We start from the raw sequence: 19,663 nt of genomic DNA, 5'->3' as shown, positions 1-19,663 counted from the left end.
TAAATAAATAAAATCTTTTTAAAAAATGTACAAATGAAAGGTTTTTTTTTTTTAATTTATTTGACAGACAGAGATCACAAGTAGGCAGAGAGGCAGACAGAGAGAGAGAAGGGGAAGCAGGCTCCCTGCTGAACAGAGAGCCCGATGCGGGGCTTGATCCCAGGACCCTGGGATCATGACCTGAGCCGAAGGCAGAGGCTTAACCCACTGAGCCACCAGGCGCCCCAAAATGTACAAATGAAAGCTTTATTGATCTGTATCTTACACCATAAACAAAAACAATCTCAAAATGGATTATAGATCTAAATGTAAATCCTAAACTCTAAAACTTCTAGAAGAAAACATGAAGAATATCTTTCTGAAATTCAGCGAGGCAAAGATTTCTTAGATACAATACCAGAGCCATGAGCCATTAAAAAAAAAAAAAAAAAGATAAAATCTGACTTTGTCAAATTAAGAACTTTGGCTCCTCAAAAGCCACTTTGTTAAGAAAATGAATAGAAGGGTGTCTGGGTGGCTCAATCGGTTAAGTGGCTGACTCTGGATTTCAGCTCAGGTCATGGTCTCAGGGGCCCAGGATCTAGAGTCATCAGTCTCCATGTTCAGTGGGGATCTGCTTTAGGATTCTCTCTCCCTCTGCCCCTCCCTTTGCTTGTACTCTCTCTCTCCAAAATAAGTAAATCTTAAAAAGAGAGAAAGAATGAACAGAGAAACCACAAAGGGGAAAAAATATTTGCAAATTATACATTTAATAAAAGACTTGTATCAGAATATAAAAAGGATTCACAAAACTCAATACAGTAATAAGAACATGATTCGATTTTTTAAATGAGGGTCCGCCTGGGTAGCTCAGTCATTAAGTGTCTGCCTTTGGCTCGGGTCGTGATCCCAGGGTCTTGGGATCAGTCCTGAGTCAGGCTCCCTACTTAATGGGGAGTCAGCTTCTCCCTCTTCCTTTGCAGCTCCCCCTGCTTGTGCACTTGCTCTGTCAAATAAATAAATAAATAAATAAATAAATAAAATCTTAGAAAGAAAGAAAAAAGACTGCATGCTGTATTATCCCATTTATATAAGATTCCAGAAAATAAAATCTAATTTATAGTAACACAAAGTAAACCAGTGGTTGTGTGGGGATGGGTGGGAAGGGAGGTATGGGGGGAGGCAATTACAAAAGGATACAAAGAAACCTTTGGGAATGATGGTTATGTTCATTATATTGGTTGTGGTGATGTTCACAAGGGCACAAAGGTCAAAATTGATCAAATTTATACTTTAAACCTGTACACTTTATTGCATGTCAATTTCCACTTCAACAAAGTATTTTCAAAAACAGTAAGATAAGGGGTGCCTGCGTGGTTCAGTCAGTTAAGTGTCTGACTCTTGATTTTGGCTTAGGTCATGATCTCCGGGTGGTGGGATCGAGCTCCACACTCAGAGCACTGAGACTGCCTAAGGAGTCTCTCTCTACATCGCCCCCACCCCCAGCGCTCTCACTCATAGCCTCTCTAATAAGTAAATAAATAAAAATTACAAAATAAAGTAAAAACTATAACATAAGGGGTGCCTGGCTGGTTCAGTGAGTGGAGTATGCAACTCTTGATCTCAGGGTTATGAGTTCGAGCCCCACGTTGGGTGTAGAAATTACTTAAAATTAAAAAATATACAACTATAAGATACGGTTCACCTATCAGATTGGCAAACATACATTTTTAAATATATTTTAAGCATATATATTAAGTATACCTGTATACCTAATTATATTAAATATATAACATCTGTGGCAAGTTTATGAAGAAAAAGACACGTTGTTGGTAGGAATGTAAATGGGTACAACCTCAACAAAGGGCTAGCTGCCTGACAATATCAAACATCGGAATTTTAAAATATAGATAGACTTGTCATGGGTAAAATGAGGAAAGTTTTGGGCTATTTGCAATAGCAAGAAGCAGGAGAAATACCCCCCAAACATTGCTTATTGGAAACAGGCTGAATATCCTTCAATAGGAACTGGATTAAATACATTAAGTTAAATCTAAACTATGGAATATTATTTTTTTAATGTAGTAAAGCCTGTCGCTTTTAATATGGAACACTCTGAGGTGTTGTTAAATAGAAAAAAAAATTAAGGCACTGAACAGTTATATACAGCCATTAGTGTTATTTAAAAACTTGATATATACATTTACGTGCTTAAATATTTAAGATATCTATGGAAGGGTAATAAAAACAGTTGCCCTTAGGGTGGGCGAAATGGAGCTGGGGGATAAGGGAGAGCTAGAGAGGGAAGGAGAGCTTCCCTCCCATTGTACACGCTTTTGAATTTTGTACCATTTTTTTGTACCATTGAATTTTGTGCGTATACTGCCTAGTCAATTAAATCAACCAATCAACTAATTGCTCTTATTTCTATATCAATATTCACTTTAAATTAACTTCGAGCATCAGCTAGTGGGAGTACATTTAGTTTGACTGCTGCGTTATTTCTCATGTGGAAACACTGACATCTTGTGGACTTTTAAGACAGTGCATGAAATGGCATTAAAATCAGGAAGAATTTTTATCCTTCCGCTCCGCTCCTGTACCTTCCTCCCGACACGTATTTGTTGATGCCTACCCTGCGCATTTGTCCAAGCCGTTAAAGTGGACATAGTTTCAATAATATAGAACCTCATTTATAGTACATCTGTGAAGTGCCAGACCCTGAAACCATAGTCCCAGTCCAAGGCTCGGAGGCTCAAACGGCAGGCAGTCCACTGACATCACAGCAGAGAGGTAAGTGCTGCAACTGAGACAACTCGGGTTTCCCTGGGAGACCACAGCAGGCTGAGAGGCCAGGGAAGGCTTCCTAAAGGCAGAGACATCTGAGCTAAGTTCTGCAGGAAGAGCCACAGTTGACAAGATAAAAGGGAATATAGTAGCTGGCTGGCGGGGCACTTGGAGAAAGGGTCACTGCAAAGGGAACACTCTGGAAATTCACAGAGACTGAAGCGTAGACTAGGAGAGTCTAAGAGGTGGACAAATAAGGCTTCATTTAATAACCAGAGAGGTTAAAGCAACTCACTAGGTTCTCTCTCAGCAAGTACGTACTACACCAAGAATTTACACCCAGAACTAAATGACTCCACTTCTTTTCCTCTTTTCCACCATCAAGATTTTGCTCTGTGAGCCTTTCCTGAGCACCGTGCCTCCTGCTCTGCTCCTCCCTTCCCTCCTCCCTCCCTTGCTCAGTCCCTCCCTCTTTTCTGTCCCTCCCTTCCTTCTCCCCTTCCTTCCTTCCTTCCATAATGCTTATTTCTGCAGCCTGGCTACTAGAGAGGAGAAAGGAAGGCTTTGGGGATCATAAAGTGATCATTCAGGTCTCAGAAGAACTCTCCACTCTGGTTTTTGTTGATTTTGTTGATGAAGTTAATAGATGAGAAGGACTGGTCATCAGAGTCACTCTCTGTCTTCCTTGAGAGCTGGTGGAATGACCACCACCCTTTCTTCAAGCTCGAGGGGGCTCTGATCTTTCTGACTGACAAGCCTAATGCAAACCCCTTCTCATTTATCTGACATTATTCGATACATAACTTAACTGGAAAGTTGACAGAAGAACAGAATCTTCAAAAGACAAAGGAACAGATGACATTCTAGGGCACATATTTTTGGTAGTAAGGAAGGTGAACTCTGGCCACACATCTGCTTGGCTGCCCCTTGCCCCAATCTCCTATTTGTCCTGTTCCAGTGGTGGACAAGCTCCTTTATCTTCTGTCACACAACGGCTTCTTTGGAAGCAGAAGCTGAAGATGGAGTTTGGGTACCAGGTGGTTTCTGTGATGTGAAAAACAAGACAACAGGCCCACCCAAAACAAAGTTGTTTATGCTAAGCCCACGTCACCAAACTGAGAGTTAACTTAATTACACTTTTGTCTTCCCCAGAAATAGAGTCTTAAGCCAGCCAATCCAGAAATCACCCGAGGAATTTGCCAGATGAACCCCTGCCATCCCCTATGGAAAGTAACCTCGCAGTAACCAACCTATTTTCTTGCCTAGTGTCACTTCCTTGTTCCTGCTGCCTTCTGCCTCTAAAAGTCTCCCATTTTGTACAGTTTCTCGGGGCTCCTTTCGACATGCTAGATTGGATGCTGCCTGGCGCATGACTTGTCGAATAAAGCCAACAAAATCTTAAAAACTTAGTCTGAATTTTGCTATTTGCTGTTTCACAGGATCCACATTTGTAAAGATGGGGTGAGGGAGGTGGGAGGAAGGAACTGGGTTAGGCAGAGGAAGAAACTGAACTGCTCTCCAGACCTGCCCAAGTCTTGGCCAACCTGGAGTTACTCGGGAATATTGCCTGTCAGTATCTCGTGTGTGGCTGGAACGGCTCAGTCAGTCACGGGGAAGGGCTGCTTAGGCAGATCCTGAAAGAGGGGACTGCTACATCTGCCTCCTCGCTATGTTCTCTGCATCTGGGCAGCAAGTCCTTCCTTGAAGGGGGACCTGATATCTCCAAGACTACCAACACGCATAACATTATTCATTCACGTATGGATCATTCTGTGCACACCAGCTGCCTGCGGGAGGGCAGGAGGGGATAAGGGATAGAGCAGAAGTGAATCCTGTCCTGAGTTTAGTGGAGGAATTAGATACTTACGGAGCAGGATGGGAGATCCAGAGAGCAGTGAGAGCGTCTAGAAGAGCACCACTGCCCTAGCTGGGGTGACCTCTGCTAGGGGTCCTACTCATTCGACCTTTCCAAGACGTCTACATCCTGCTCTCTCACCACACTGATGCCATTTGTGTCCTACTCTTCTGTTCCACTGAAATCGCTCTTTGTGAGAATACCTTCCCATCCGTCTCTCTCCCCGGCAGCCGTGTAGTCTTTGTATCTGAGTGTCGTGGTGGTTTTACTGGATTCTATTACCTCCCTGAGTCAGAAGGCATGATGTGGTTTCTCTCTCTTAAACTAGCTATAAAGAGCCAGAGGTGTAAGGGGGCAGATGGAGAGGGATTTGGGGGCAGGGAAGAAGGAATCTAGGTAAAAGAGGTCCTGGGGCCCTGAAGAACAAGTTGCATTTGGGAAGACAGGTTTTACAATAATACACTGCCTAGTTCTCCAGAGCTCCAAGACCCCTCTTACCTGCCTTCCCACTTCTCTGTTCCAAATTCTCCCTCCATCTGCCCTCTTACACCTCTGGCTCCTTACATCTGCTTGCAGCTAGTGGGATTGTAGCTAGTTTTGGTCGTACTTATATTTTAAATCTCTTACAGAGGATGCAGCCAGCTCCCATCTTTACCAGAATGGATTTAATGTGGAATACAAGGGGGTCTCAGTGGTGCAAGGAGTAACTGGATCAGAGCCCATGGCGTCCTGTGTCACATCACTTAGCTCAGCTCTGATGTTAGCCACTACTGTGACTGACAGTTCTTAGAGGTTGCAAATTCATCTAGTGCTGACAGCCTCCCCCCTCAAGCGGGAGTCTGTTTGCATCATGCCAGGATCCAGGGGCAAGTTAAGATTTACTTTTCAGATGGAGGACAGCCAGCAGAAAAGGGTGTAGTTTTATTTCAATCCCCTAAGGGTCTGCACCATGATTATCTTATCGGGGTTTTGGCAGAAGGTCTCCCTTTTGGTATATTTCCCACACCACTGGGTCTGCCGGGTCTCAAGATCCAAGCAGCAGGGCAGCTTGAACCACTTCCCCCGGCTCCTGAGCCTATTCTGGCCCCAGGGCCCACTTGGAGCTGCCGATCTTGTGGATTACTTGGTAAATGGATTGGCGTAACACACTTCAATGTAGTACCTATGTTGCCTCCAAGATCCAAGCAGGTTATCACCAAGCTCTGTGCTTCTCTAGTGAGGGTGGTCAAGTCAAGATGAAACAACCTGGGCGCCTGGGTGGCTCAGTGGGTTAAGCCTCTGCCTTTGGCTCAGGTCATGATCTCAGGGTCCTGGGATTGAGTCCCACATTGGGCTCTCTGCTCAGCAGGGGGGCCTGCTTCCCTTCCTCTCTCTCTGCCTGCCTCTCTGCCTACTTGTGATCTCTCTGTCAAATAAATAAAATCTTAAAAAAAAAAAAAAAGATGAAACAACCTGCCTCTCGTTTAATAGCTGTATCTCAACATGCCCCAGGAAACTGGACCCCAGAAACTTCATCCATAGGTCAGGTCCCTGAAATTCCATAGAGTTGATCTCCTGTCCTCTGGAATGCCCATGTTCTACCAAAGTCTTTGGAGTGCTTACAACTTCTTGCTCAACAGCTCCTAGTAGCATAGTATCATCAATGTAATGGGCCAGAGTGATGATCTGTAGGTTATCAAGATGATCAAGGCCTCCTCTGGCGAGATTATTCCAGAAAGCTAGAGGTGGACATAGCCATGAGAAAAAATAGTGACATAATACAGCTGTCATGCCACATGGGGCCAGATTGCTTTGGGGCTGAAAAGAGCTCTCTGGATTTGCTTCAGTAAAGATACCACGTCCGGGTTGCAGCTGTAATTGGATTCACTAGCTGATTATGTTCGTAATAATCCACAGTCACTCTCCAGAACCCGTCTAGCTTTGGCATCTGCCAAAAGGACACATTAGATGGGGTTGGGATGGGATGGGAATAGCTACTCTGTATCTTTCAAGTCTGCTTGGTGGCAGTAATCCTTGCAATTTCCTGGGGAATGCATTACTAGAATGATGCCAGGAAGGAAGGTGATTTTGTCTCCTCAACAGCAGACTACATAGGTCTGGGCAACTACAAGGTGAAGCAGGATTGTCCCTGAACACCATTATTTCCAGTGACCCACTTGTAGAATTCACGTTTCCTTTTGCCTTATCTTAGGTCCTGACAAATTCCTATTGCTGTGCACACACGCATGTGTGTGTGTGTGTGTGTGTGTGTGTGTGCACGTGCTTCTACCAGGTAACTGGAAGCCGTGACCATGGTTTGCTCACTCGGGGCTCCTCATGCCAATAGACCAGCAGACAAAGAAAGATGTTTCTATCACGGCAGGGGTCATCGACCTTGATTCACATGAATAGCATGGGTTGTCATTTCATAATGGATAAAGGAGAATGTCTGCAATCCAGGGGATTCACTGGGGCAAGTCTGGCTGTTTCTCTGCCTAGTGATTACTCTGAATGGGTAATTGCCACACAACTCCCTGGCAAGAGCAAGGTTACCGGGCAAGTAATCCAGACCAGCCAAAGTGCTGGTTGAGAGTGAGGGAAACCTAGAATAGTTGTTAGAGCAGGAGGAGGAAGAATATCAATTATGGCCCCGGGACCACAACTACAGCAAAGGGATTTAACTTGGTCTTACAGTCCCTTTTTAAAGAGATGCAACTGGCCCTCAGCTTGAAGAATTGGATTTACACTGTTCTCTTGGGGAAAAAGTGACAGCATAATTTTTCCTCAAACAAGCTCCAGATATAAACGGGTAAGAACAGACCTAAGTGGCATAACAGATGGGTGGTAAAAGATCCAGCTTATTTCACCCCAGAGGTGCTCAGCCTGACCTGCCCAGTGCTCTCCCCAGGATCTAAGCCACTTGCCATATTTTCGGACCATACTGGCCCCAGGGATGCCTGATTTCATTCCACTGGTCATAGCCCTGCCCACCATATCTCCCAGCTCTGCTTGCCTCAAGCTCCCCTTGGGGTTCAGGACCAGGGGTCAGCACAACTTCTGTCCCATCCACTGCCATGGGAGTCATAGCAGCTCCCACACTGACCCGACTGGACCCTTGGGTGCTCTGGCTTCCTCACTGACTTCCCAGAGGGGTCAAATACACAACCTGCAGATTGCAAGGAATTATTGTCCCATGGGGAGGATTTTGGCCCATGAGGGAAGGCACCCACAGATAAATGGCTTCCTTTTCCTCCCCCGATAGATTGTTTTTAGTTGCTGTGGTTCCATATGGCTTCTCTGGAAGGCTCCTGTAAGCAATCCTGTTTGGCATTCTTATAAAGATGGACTACCTCAGTATAGCACCACCTTGTAGGTGTTCTCTTGACTTCTCTACCTGATACTCCTTTTTCCTCGCTCTTGCGTCTTTCCAAGAAAAGAATCAACACATGTTTTGCCTCAAACTGGCTCTGTGTTCTAGAAAATCTGGGTTAGGAAAGAGGTGTAGTCAGAGAATGGAATATCTAAAATTGAAATTGTGGTGAGACTGAAGTCCTTGTAAGGATAAGGTCTAGAATACAAGCATGGAAGAGAATGGCTTAGACAGAATAGAAGGCACGTTCATGGAGAAGAGAATATTGAGGGAACTTGAGTCCAGGGCACTGGAATCATCATCAATGTGGATGTGGAAATCCTCAAGAATGGTGTTGGAGTGTTAGAGAGAATAATCCAGGGGCTAAAATCTTCTAAGCATGGGGAGGAAGGCAGAGATGCCCGCAGACAGAAGGGTTGTGGATAGTCTAGCTCTTCATATTGTGGCAGAAAGGGCATTTGGTATTGGCAATGAGGAACAGGGAGAACATGTAACTCACCTCCTGGCCCAGGGATATGAGGGCCAGAGGCCTGCAAGCAACTACCTTTAGAGGGGATTTCAAAGAAAGCAGGATCTTCAGACCAAAATTATGTTGCAGAGCAAAAAGATGAAGAGAACATTCATAAAAGAGGGCAAGGATGCAGAATAGTCTGCTGCTGAATGAACTTGAGCTCCAAGGGCACAGTGAGAATTTTCAGGAGATGAGTTAGGGCAGCTGGGGTCAGGAAAGGTGATGCACAGGCCACTCAGGGATGGGACTGGGGGAATGAGGATGATTTGGAGGCTGCATGCCCAGGGAAAGGGGACTGGTGAGAGCCATCCTGATGAGCCCAAGGCAGAGAGTGCTAGAGGAGCTGGGAAGGAGGAAGGGAGCAGCTCCTGTGAACTGTATGCATCTCTGGCCCCTGCTGCAGGAAATGGGCAGCACCACAGGCATGGGGGATGGGTCCTGCTCTGAAAGCCAAAGTTCCTCCCCTGGGACTTCTGTGGGTGGGGAGGCCTCTAGGAGAACACAGTGTCCTCCCTCCCTGGCTGAATGGGCGTCCTAGCCCCCTGCCTGTCACAGTGAGCTAGGCACTGGCTGCAAGGGATCACAAGGGCTGACTGTGGGCCCACTGGTCTGTTTTCTGTCCTGTTCTGCATTCTGACAAGGGACTGATTCCCTTTGCTGGTGTTTGCTGGATGCCTGCCTATTCCTAAAACACCTTCCTATCCTTTTCACTCCTTCCCCTAGTTTACATAATTCTTTAATCTTTATCTTCTTATGAAAAAGAGTCTATTTTTATTTCTTGACATTTCTCTCATAACCTACCATTCTTTTCCTGTAACTGACTCCTTCTCTCACCTTAACTGACTTTGTACATTTTGAGGGTGCTTAGCCTGACAAGGCCAGCCCAAACTGTTCCTCATGTGCTCAGCAATGTACAAACTTCCCTCCTCCTTCCGGCCAACTCTTTGGAAGGACTTGGTGACCCGTAGGCAATAATCTGAATTTACAGACGGTGCATTAGAGTTCCCTTAACCTTGCTACTTCCTTTCTTCTAATACAGATTTCCTCTCTGCTCAACAAGGTCTCATCCAGTATTTCCCTACCTTTTACTTACACTTTTCCATCTTCCACAGCACTTCCCTCACCTTCTACAAAATCTGCCCCTCCCCCTACAAACACCCTCATCCACGTATAGCTTTTCCCCCTGTTTACCTTGTGTCTTTTCAGGATTTCTTTCCTCCTCAAACCTACCCCTATCATTTATATTCCGGAGTCTGACCAAAATACCACTGCATGACTCGAATAGTTTGGGATGGTCAATACAAAATCAGTAATATTGTCAACGACTTGCCCATTATTACCACCTTTTAGTTCCTTTTTGTGAAAGCTTCCATTATTTAGGATTTTGGGGAGCTCAACGGTTCTTTTAACAGACTTACCAGCTCGGACTCACCGGGGTCAGTGTTTCCCTCCCTGGGGTTCATTCATGTAGTCACGTGCTCTTCTCACTGAACCTGCCAGGCGCCCCTCACAGCTCTGTTTTTAAGCTGGTCTGCCCAAGTTATCTCCAAACACATCCTTGTTTTCTTGAATAAATGACAGGATGCCACAGGCTGTTTGAAATGCCTCCTACTTCAAGAGGTGGAAACAGTTTCTTTCCCCAAATCTTAGCCTTTCTTCCAGGAGAAAAGTATTTGAATCAAAATCTAGCTAGTGCCCCTCATCAGCCAGAGGAAGGCTTCTTGATGCTGGAGTATTCTCAGGCCACTTTATTGCCACAGTAAGAGTCTCCTTTTCCTTTTGGCTTTCTACCCCTCTATTTTTTTAAGGAGTTTTGAGTATATCATGTCTCCAAGTTACCTTAACCAAAGTTCTTGTTACTTTTCTTTTCTTTCTTTCTTTTTTTTTTTTTTTTGAGAAATACAGAGTGAGCTGGGGGAGAGAGAGGGGAAAGAGAGAGGGAAAGAGGGAGAATCTCAAGCAGACTCCCACTGAGCGTGGATGCAAGGCTTGATCTCACCACCTTGAGATTGTGACATGAGCCGAAATCAAGAGTCAGATGCTTAACCAACTGAGCCATCCAAGTGCCCCCATTATTAGTTTTCTCTAAAGTGAGATATTATCAACTTCCCCCCTTCTTTCCAGCTGAAAATTTTTCCACTTCCCACCAACATTGATGTACAAAATTGTCAAAGCAACCACAGGAGTTAGTTACGGCTCTGTCCCACCTTTTTTCTGAGTCTCCACCCCACGGTCTCAACCCTCAGCTCAAGCATTCCTGAGCTCCAAAGTGTGCATGTCCCTACTACCAGACTCATAAGCATCATCGCATCCCATCATCCAATACCCCTTCCTAGAGTAACTTTCCCCACCCAGAGAGGAAAGGTGCATGGAGACACAGACCCAAGGTTTCCCAAGGCTTCCCAAGGCTCCACTTCAACTTCTCTAGTTTATGCCTTCTGAGTCTTACAATTTAAATCTATTTACCTCCCCTGTATACTTTGCTTTTTCTTTGGTGTTTTTGGTCATTGGTAGTTTTAGAACTGATCTCCATTTCCTCATAGATCCTAGAATACATATCTATTACAAACCTTTCCAATCTTCCCAAGGTGCTTATAGCATCATTTTTGGTTCCTGTATTTATGGCATTTGTAACGTCAAATGCTAACTTATATCTTTATGTCTTGTTTCACCACCTATAGACCATATCTCTTGACCCCAACTCTTATAGAAATCATGTCTATGTTCCTCATTTACCTTTGCTCCTACCTTCCATCTGTTTCTATCATCTGTACTTTCATTTTTGTATTTTTAAAAGTATTTATATTCTTGGAATGCCTGGGTGGCTCAGCTCGTTGATCATCTGCCTTTGGCACAGACCATGATCCAGGGTTCTGGGATCAAGTCCTGCATTGAGGACTTGCTCAGTGGGGAGCCTGCTTCTCCCTCTGCCTCTGCCCCTCCCCCTGCTTCTGCGAGCGCTCCCTCTCTCTCTCTCTCTGACAAATAAATACATAAAATCTTTAAAAATAGTATTTATATTCTCTCCTGTTACCATAAAGCATTCTGTTCAAAGAGTTGAAAATCAATAAGCAAATGTATAAAATCCATATCAGGTAAGAATATTTCTGTTTTATGCAGAAAGAAACTTGACCCAGATTCATTATGTAAAAAGTGAGTTTATGGACTCACTTAAAAGTCCCAGAATGGAGTTGGCTATGGGTGTGGCCTGGAGCAGGAACTCATAAAATATCATCAGATCATAAGTCCTTTCCATCTTTTGGCTCTGCTTCCCGCTGTGTGTCAGTTTCAACCTCAGAGAGGCTCTCTTTGTCCTGTGATTTTCATATGGCAGCCAGCAACTTCGAAGACTACATCAGTCCAGATTTACAACCAGCAGGAAAGTGAAAATCTTTGTCTCAACATTTCTAGCTACCATCCTAAGTTTCCCTGTGACTGGACATCTTAGGGAATGTGCTGCCTTTTTTTTTTTTTTTTAAGAACTTATTTATTTTAGAAAGAGAGAGAGCAAGCAGGAGAGTAGAGTGAGGGGCAGAGGGAGAAGCAGACTGCCCGCTGAGTAGGGAGCCCAATGTGGGACTCTATCCCAGGACTCTGGGATCATGACTTGAGCAGAAGGCAGATGTCTAACCAACTGAGCCACCCAGGTGCCCCTATGTACTGCCTTTTAACCAATATTGTCACTAGGGAGTGCTTAATATTATTTGGATTTAGCCTGGCTTATATGGTCCCTTCTTAGACTTAAAGGCAGAGCCCTCCCCAGACCAAATGGCTGACTGGAGAAGGACCCTGAGCTAGTTAGAAGATAAACATCATGTAATTCTTTATTGATTTGTAGTTTTCCTTCCTCTCCTCCAGGCAACAACTTTCCTCAGCCCCAAAGTCTATATCACCCTTCCCCTCACAAATATAAACTCTTATAAACATAAGTCTGGGAGGGAGTTTCAGGCTGCCCAACCCCAAATTATAAGTAAGCTTTGCCAGAACAGCCAGCTCCTGAGACCCTCTGAAGAAGGACCCTGAGGAGAGAATTATAGGATAGTTTTACCAGGGAAAGATTTTGAAGCAATTTTTTTTTTTTTTTTTTTTTTTTTTTTAGAGAAGGAAGAAAATAGTTTTCTAGAAATAAACATGATTTTCATCACCTCCTTGAGTGTCTCCAGATTTTCAAGCACAGCAAATCTCTTGAAAACCGTATTTTCTGTAGCTTCAGCTTCCTGGATCCCCTGTGCTCCTGCTCCAGCCTGTCACGGCTACAGGGCTCCCATCCTTGGGCTCCTTTCATGACCCTCCTGGCTTGAGTTGCAAGTCTGCCTCTTTGTGGGTTTACTGCCTGGCCTTATTTGAGTTTATCCTCAGGAACTTTCTCATTGGGATTATGTTGGGAGATCAAAGGTCCTTTTTTCTTATTTGTCTGAAAATGTTCCTAGCCTATCCTTACACTTGACAGAAAACTTGTCAGGATATAAAATTAAAAGACCAAAAATATTTTCCATCAGAACTTTAAAGGCACTATTCTGTTGTCTTCGAGTACCTAGGATTACAGGTGACCAGGCCCCGGTGAGCTTAATTTTCAAGTCTAATTTGGAAGTCACCTCTAATTTTCATCCATCTTTGAAATCTTTTAGAATCTTCCCTTTATTCATGGAGTTTTAAAATTTCACAGTGATTTATCAAAATGTGAGTGTTTTTTTTCACTCATGTGCTTGGACTTTGGTGGATCCTTTTCATCTGGGGACTTGTGTCCTTCGGCTCAGGTCAATTCTCCTCTTAGCTCTTTCAAGATGCGTGTCCACCCTCTTTTATCCATTTGGACTTTCTATTACGTTAATGTTGTAAGTCTTTTTTCTCAAATTTCTGTCTTTATCTTACAATTATTCATTGACTTGCTTATCAACTATATATTTAATTCCCAAGCTCATTCTTGCTTCCTGGTTTCATAGCTGCTGCTGCTACTTGTTTTATTTTGGTTACTCTCTTTCACCTTGTAAGCTTTCAAGTATCTGGTAATACTAATTTATTTTTTTAAGATATTATTTATTTATCTGACAGAGAGAGAGCACAAGCAGGGGGAGGAGCCGAGGGACAAGCAGGCTTCCCACTAAGCATGGAGCCTGATATGACAATCAGTCCCAGGACCTGGGGATCATGTCCTGAGCTGAAGGTAGATACTTAACCGACTGAGCCACCTGGGCACCCTGATACTAATTTATTTTTAGGAAAGAGCCACAAAGACCTGACTGGGACTCTGAATATGTGCTGGGCTTCTTTACTGGAGAGCTTGACTCCAGGCTGATCCACTCATCTGCTGGCCAGAGGGCAGAATTGGAAATACACGTTCTCAACAGCTGCTTGAGAGACTGACGCCTGCCTGCTGGGGTTTCTGGGTGAGGATAGGGTGAGAGAGAGTGTAAGAAGGGTACCATGTTCTATCTCTAGAACTTCAATTATATTTCCCAGCTTTCACGGCCAAGTCTTCTTTCTTTCTGTGGCCATTCCTGGGTTTCCAGGTCTCCTGGTTCTCCTGGGGCCTGATTCTACCCAACTCTGCCTCCCACCTCTCTACCACAGTGCAGGCTGCCGTTTCCTGCACCTTGCATCACTAGGAACTACGGCTCCATCCACTCCCTTTCTCTTAGAAATACGTTGACATTTCTGTTACACTGATATCCCCCGCCTCTTGTTTTCACTTCGCTGTGCCTTTATATCTTTCTTCAGTCATATAATGGGTTTTCAGGTGGGTAAAGACAAACTTGTGTTTTCCCTCTTGAATCAGAAGTTAATAGATGATTGGGTAAGAGCACTAAAAGCAAAACAACAAACAACAATAAACAACAACAAAAGGAATCCAACATTCAGTACTGCCTATCTCCTTGGAAGGAAACTGCAGACATGCTCCCTTCAAGACAGAGAAAGCTCCCCGCGGACAAGCTGTAATGGCTACTCTGGGCATGGCTCAGCTCTGTGGGTCTCCATCTTCCCTGTTGTGGGGAAAACCATAGGGAATGGTTGAGATGAAAGGATCTTCCTGATGGGATGGATGCGTCATCCATCACACTGGCCCGAGAACGTGACGGGGGTCTGATATCTTATGGGACCCTCTCTGTACCATTCCATGGCTACCCTTCCGTTCCACTCCCACCACTCCTCAACAGTCCAGCTGACTCTGCCTCTCACTGGGCTTTTCTCCCCCAAAGATTTCCCAGCGGAAGAGGTGAATGTGTCATTAATTACCTTTATTTTTCTTAAGATTTAGTTGTGACCTAATACTCATTTACCTCCATGATTTAATTTCACATAGGGACTTAAGTTTAATAAACTGTTACATACTTCTGACTGTATCATGTTGGACCTATACAAAATAGCTCTGGAGTCCTGATACATTCTGAGCCAAGATGTCCTTGTTATTTATATTCTGGACATTGCTTCTAGGTTAAGGAAGAGGAAAACTATCTGAAGATAAGATTCTCACATATAAGACAAAACTGGCTTCATCTTTTAAAATGCAAACCCTCAAGTTTAGATGACCAGAAACATAACCTTATAAAATATTCTTACCCTCGCAAAGTGGATATTTGTCACAGAGAGTGCCGCCTATCTACCACATTACCTGTCACATTGTGGGTGCTTGATAGACGTTTGCTGGGTCAATGAGTATTGGGCCAGAACTGTTTAAGTACCTTTTGATTGGGTCATGATCCATTCTAGAGACCAGAACGGCACTCATTGCGTAGGTAGCATTAGCTACAGTAAGCTGTGGGGAGACAGGCACTAAAGAGGCTGAAGATTAAGGGAAACTTGTAGTTGAATGTTTGGAAAAGGGGAAGGAGCAATCATTAGCGTTTAACTACTTTTCAGTTCCAGCTGAAGCGGATTCTGGTTCTGAATTCATTTAAAAGGTACAGGATGTTTAGAGAACATTATTTTTAACAGTGGAAAACCAGAAACAGAATGAATGTCTGACACTAAAAGAACACAGTTATTGGATAGAATAATAATGTTGTCTTTTTAAAAATAGGCTCTATTTTTTAGAACAGTTTTAGATTTTCAGAAGAATCGAGAAGATAGTATAAGGAATTCCCACATACCCCACACCCAATTTCCCGTATGATTGCGATCTTACAGCAGTGTGGTCTATTTGTTACAATTAGCAAATCGATATGGATACCTTACCATTAACCAAAGTCCATGATTTATTTAGATTTCCTTAGGCTTTTGCCTGATGTCCTCCTTCTGTTCCCAAATCCCATCCACAATACATCATGTTTAGTTGTCGTGTTTCTTTAGCCTTCCTTCGACTGTAACAGCAGCTATGATGTAGGCTTTTAAAATGATGAATTTACAAAAAAAACCGTGAATGCATTTACATAAGGGAATAGATACCAAAAAGAAACACAAGGAAACAAAAATACTGGGTTGAGGGATCAAGGTCATGGTTGAAATGTACATATTCATATTATTTTCTTTTTAAAATCAAGTTCTAGTTAACATCGGTTCAATTATAAATTCTCAACTCCTCACCTTTACCTCTCCCCATCACATTTTTATAGTTTTTGACTCACAGGTAAATAGCCTACAGATGTCAGCTTCAGTCGGCTGATGGGGACACACGAACAGGTCCCCGAGTCTCCCTTGAGGTTAGGCTAGATGCCCTGAACTGTGAGCAGAATGACATTTCTTCTGAAATCTTCATCTCTTCCTCCCCCCATCACTTTGAGACTGAGATAAAGTAGGTATTTGAACCTCACGCTTAGGAAAGCTTCTCAGTTTCTGAGGCTAGATGTCTAATTCTTTAATACGTTGAAAGGACAGATTCCTTACTCTGGTTAGGGAATAAACACCATGTGGAGTTTTTTTTTCTCTATTTTTTCTTTTTTCTCTCCCCCAGGCACCTTCCTTTTCCTCTTTCTTCAGCAACAAAGCAGTACTCCCTGCCATGTAGAACTAACTCATGCACCTCATATGTCCAGACTCTGCTTACACTCTGCTGGGAGACCGCCACGCAGAAGTGCAGAAAAGACGCAGAGTATTGAGAAGAGCGGAGCAGACTTTTTGGAACTTAAAGCGCTTTGAAACCATTTTGCAGAAGTGGAGGATCTTGGGGGGAACAGAGTGGTCAGAAACTCACCAGCTTCTTTCCTCTTCTTCCTGGGAACACAACTGGAGTCCACTGTCCGGCCTCCCACCCGGGTGGGCGTGGTCCCAGGCCTGAGTTCAAGCCACAGAACTGGGGCAGAAGTGGTGTATGCCACCTCAAGGCCTGGCCTGTAAATATAAGGTCTTCTCAAGTGAGGAATGTTGGTGAAACAGAAATGATCATGTTCACCCAGCCAACCCTGTAGCTGCTCAGCATACATACCTGTCTTCTCAGACAGACAATCCCAAACGCCCCATGAACATAATCCACAGACCGCCTCAAAATCACTAGTCACATGCAGCTTCTGCCTCCAGATCTGAGGCCAGGATCTCTGGCTACAACCTGTATTGGGTCTGGGTCTGTATTGGGTCTGTATTGGGTACTGTTTCTCACAATCCATCATCTCTGAGTGAAGTGATGAAGGCTCCCCGCTTCCACCCAGCGGTGTTGAAAATTTCAAGTCTGTCACTAGCAACACTTCATTTCTGTATTATCAGGCCTCTCGGGTGACAGAAATCCAAGGTGTTTGGCAAAGTGAGATGAACCTGAAGCCAAAAGAGAATTAACTTGGTCTCTGCAGGATGTGGCATCTATAGCATTTAGATTCGGCATCTATGGGGCAGTGACAGTGGGCTGAGGTTGGAGGACGGGAGAAGGCTGATTCTGGAGAGAAATAGAGAGGCCTCGCACCTGCAGAATTTACACGGACAGCTTTCAAATCCCGCAAACTGCCCCCCTCCGCCCCCATCTGCCTACTCTTCCCTCTTGGGTTCTCTGAAACATGTTTGTATTTTTATAATAATTCATCCTCCCTTTCTGCCTCCCAATTCTTTTTTGGCTTAATTAATTTGGAATTGGTTTTCAGAGCTTGTCACTAAAGAATCCTCACGAACACGATGAAGCAATGTTTAGAAAAGTCAAAGGAAGGAGGCATCTGCTAATGATGGGTAGGTTTTATTTACTTCTTCCCCTCAAAAGAGTGGATTCCAAACCAAAACATTGTAAATTCTTTTTTTTTTTTTAAGATTTTATTTATTTATTTATTTGACAGAGAGAGATCACAAGTAGGCAGAGAGGCAGGTAGAGAGAGAAGGAATCAGGCTCCCTGCTGAGCAGAGAGCCCGATGCGGGACTCGATCCCAGGACCCTGAGATCATGACCTGAGCTGAAGGCAGCGGCTTAACCCACTGAGCCACCCAGGCACCCTGTAAATTCTTTTTTTTAAAGATTTTATTTATTTATTTGACATACAGAGAACACAAGTAGGGAGAGAGGCAGGCAGAGAGGGGTAAGCAGGCTCCCTGCCAAGCAGAGTTCGATATGGGACTCGATATCAGGACCCTGAGACCATGGCTGGAGCCGAAGGCAGAGGCTTAATCCTCTGAGCCACCCAGGCGCCCCAAACATTGCAAATTCTTTAATGAGTCCCAGTTTTCTTTTCTATGAGGCTATGATAATCACCTTTTAGAAATTCCCCTGTGGAGATTTACGGGGGAGTAATATCTTTAATTAACTGAACGTTCATTAAGTTTAGAGATCCCTGCGAGAAAGAAAATCTTTGCTAACCCCTGAATCAGAGTTCTAGGTTTAAAATCCTCACCATCATTCACTCATAACCTCTTCATTCTTGCCTCAAAGGGCTGTGCTTTTGGAATATTACCTTGGTAGCAGATATAGAATGTCTATCGACAAGGTGACATCTGGACGCTAAGAAACAAATGAGGAAGCAACCGCAATAGTGAAAGGGAAAAATTTCTCCCCAAATCATGGCAAAGTAAGTAAAAGAGGGAATGGGTTCAGGAGATGCGCAGATGGAATTTAACAACTGAGTAGGTGTGAGATACAAAGGGAGGTCTGAGTCAATGAGAATGCAAGGCTCCATCTGCAGCATTTCCATTGTGTTCGTTTAATTAAAATTGCATTCCATTACCTTTTACCCTTCATATTGGCAAAAATTAGAAAGGTAATTAATGCTAAATGGTGTTGGGGATAAAGGAATATAGGGACTCAGATATTCTGCCATTGGCAGAACAGGCTGGTGCAGTCTTTCTGGATCCGAATCTGGCAGTACTAAGTGAAACTAAGATGTGCCTATATCCAAGGGATGTTCTCACACATGTCAAAAGTGGAAATGTACAAGGGTGATCATTGCAAACCTTTTCTTTAAGTAGTGAGTTGGGGGCAATCGACTAACCTGTCACTTGGTGGGTCGAATAGGTGAAATGTGGGGGAAGCACCCAATGGAGCGTTCTGCATCAACTAGAAGCAACAAACTAGCTTTATCTCAGCACCACAGCTAGATCTCAGAGCCACAGTACTTGATAAAAAAGAGTGAGTGAGGGGTGCCGGGTTGGTTAAGTGGGTTAAGCCTCTGCCTTCGGCTCAGGTCATGATCTCAGGGTCCTGGGATAGAGCCCTGCATCGAGCTCTCTACTCAGCAGGGAACCTGCTTCCCTTCCTCTCTCTCTCTCTGCCTGCCTTTCTGCCTACTTGTGATCTCTCTGTCTGTCAAATAAATAAATAAAATCGTTTAAAAAAAAAAAAAAAGTAAGTGAGCCAGCACCTGGCTGGCTCAGTCAGGGGAGCATACAACACTTGATCTTGTGTTTGTGAGTTTGAGCCCCATGTTGGGTGTGAAGATTATTTAAAAGCAAAGTCTTAAAAAAAAAATAGTAAGCTATAGCCTTTTACATAAATTGGCTATTTACGTGAATTAAAAAATGTACCTAATATAATGCATTTTGTAAGAAACATAATAAATAAGAGGATACACATCACACGTATTAGAGTATTGCCTATTTTGAGAAAAGAATGGGAGGAATGAGAATAAAAGAATAAATCAGTAAATGAAAGAGAGAAGCTTCAAGCAGACCAGTAAGGACAGAGTGCCATGAACTAAGGAGCATTACGGACTCAACCCTCTGACGTGAGGTGAGAAGAGACTTCCACGAAGGAGGTAAATATCCCACAAATATCACTAACATTTGAGGAACTCCTCGAGCGGCACTCCTCCTTGGAAGGTATGCTTTGACCCAAAGAAGCACA

At 43.9% G+C, this 19,663-nt stretch overlaps 1 long non-coding RNA gene across 1 annotated transcript; it reads right to left on the bottom strand.

The window, feature by feature from the left end:
- Positions 1-15,669: 15,669 nt before the first annotated feature.
- On the bottom strand, positions 15,670-16,931 carry LOC131820795 (uncharacterized). Its single transcript, XR_009349789.1, has 3 exons — positions 16,841-16,931; positions 16,610-16,746; positions 15,670-15,803 (listed from the first exon to the last, which is right to left on the bottom strand). It is a non-coding gene; the product is annotated as an uncharacterized LOC131820795 (long non-coding RNA).
- Between the last annotated feature and the right edge of the window lie 2,732 nt (positions 16,932-19,663).

Source organism: Mustela lutreola, chromosome 1 (genome assembly GCF_030435805.1).
Source record: "Mustela lutreola isolate mMusLut2 chromosome 1, mMusLut2.pri, whole genome shotgun sequence".
In the NCBI taxonomy this organism is placed as follows: domain Eukaryota; kingdom Metazoa; phylum Chordata; class Mammalia; order Carnivora; family Mustelidae; genus Mustela; species Mustela lutreola.
This window is presented reverse-complemented; position numbering and strand designations above follow the sequence as displayed.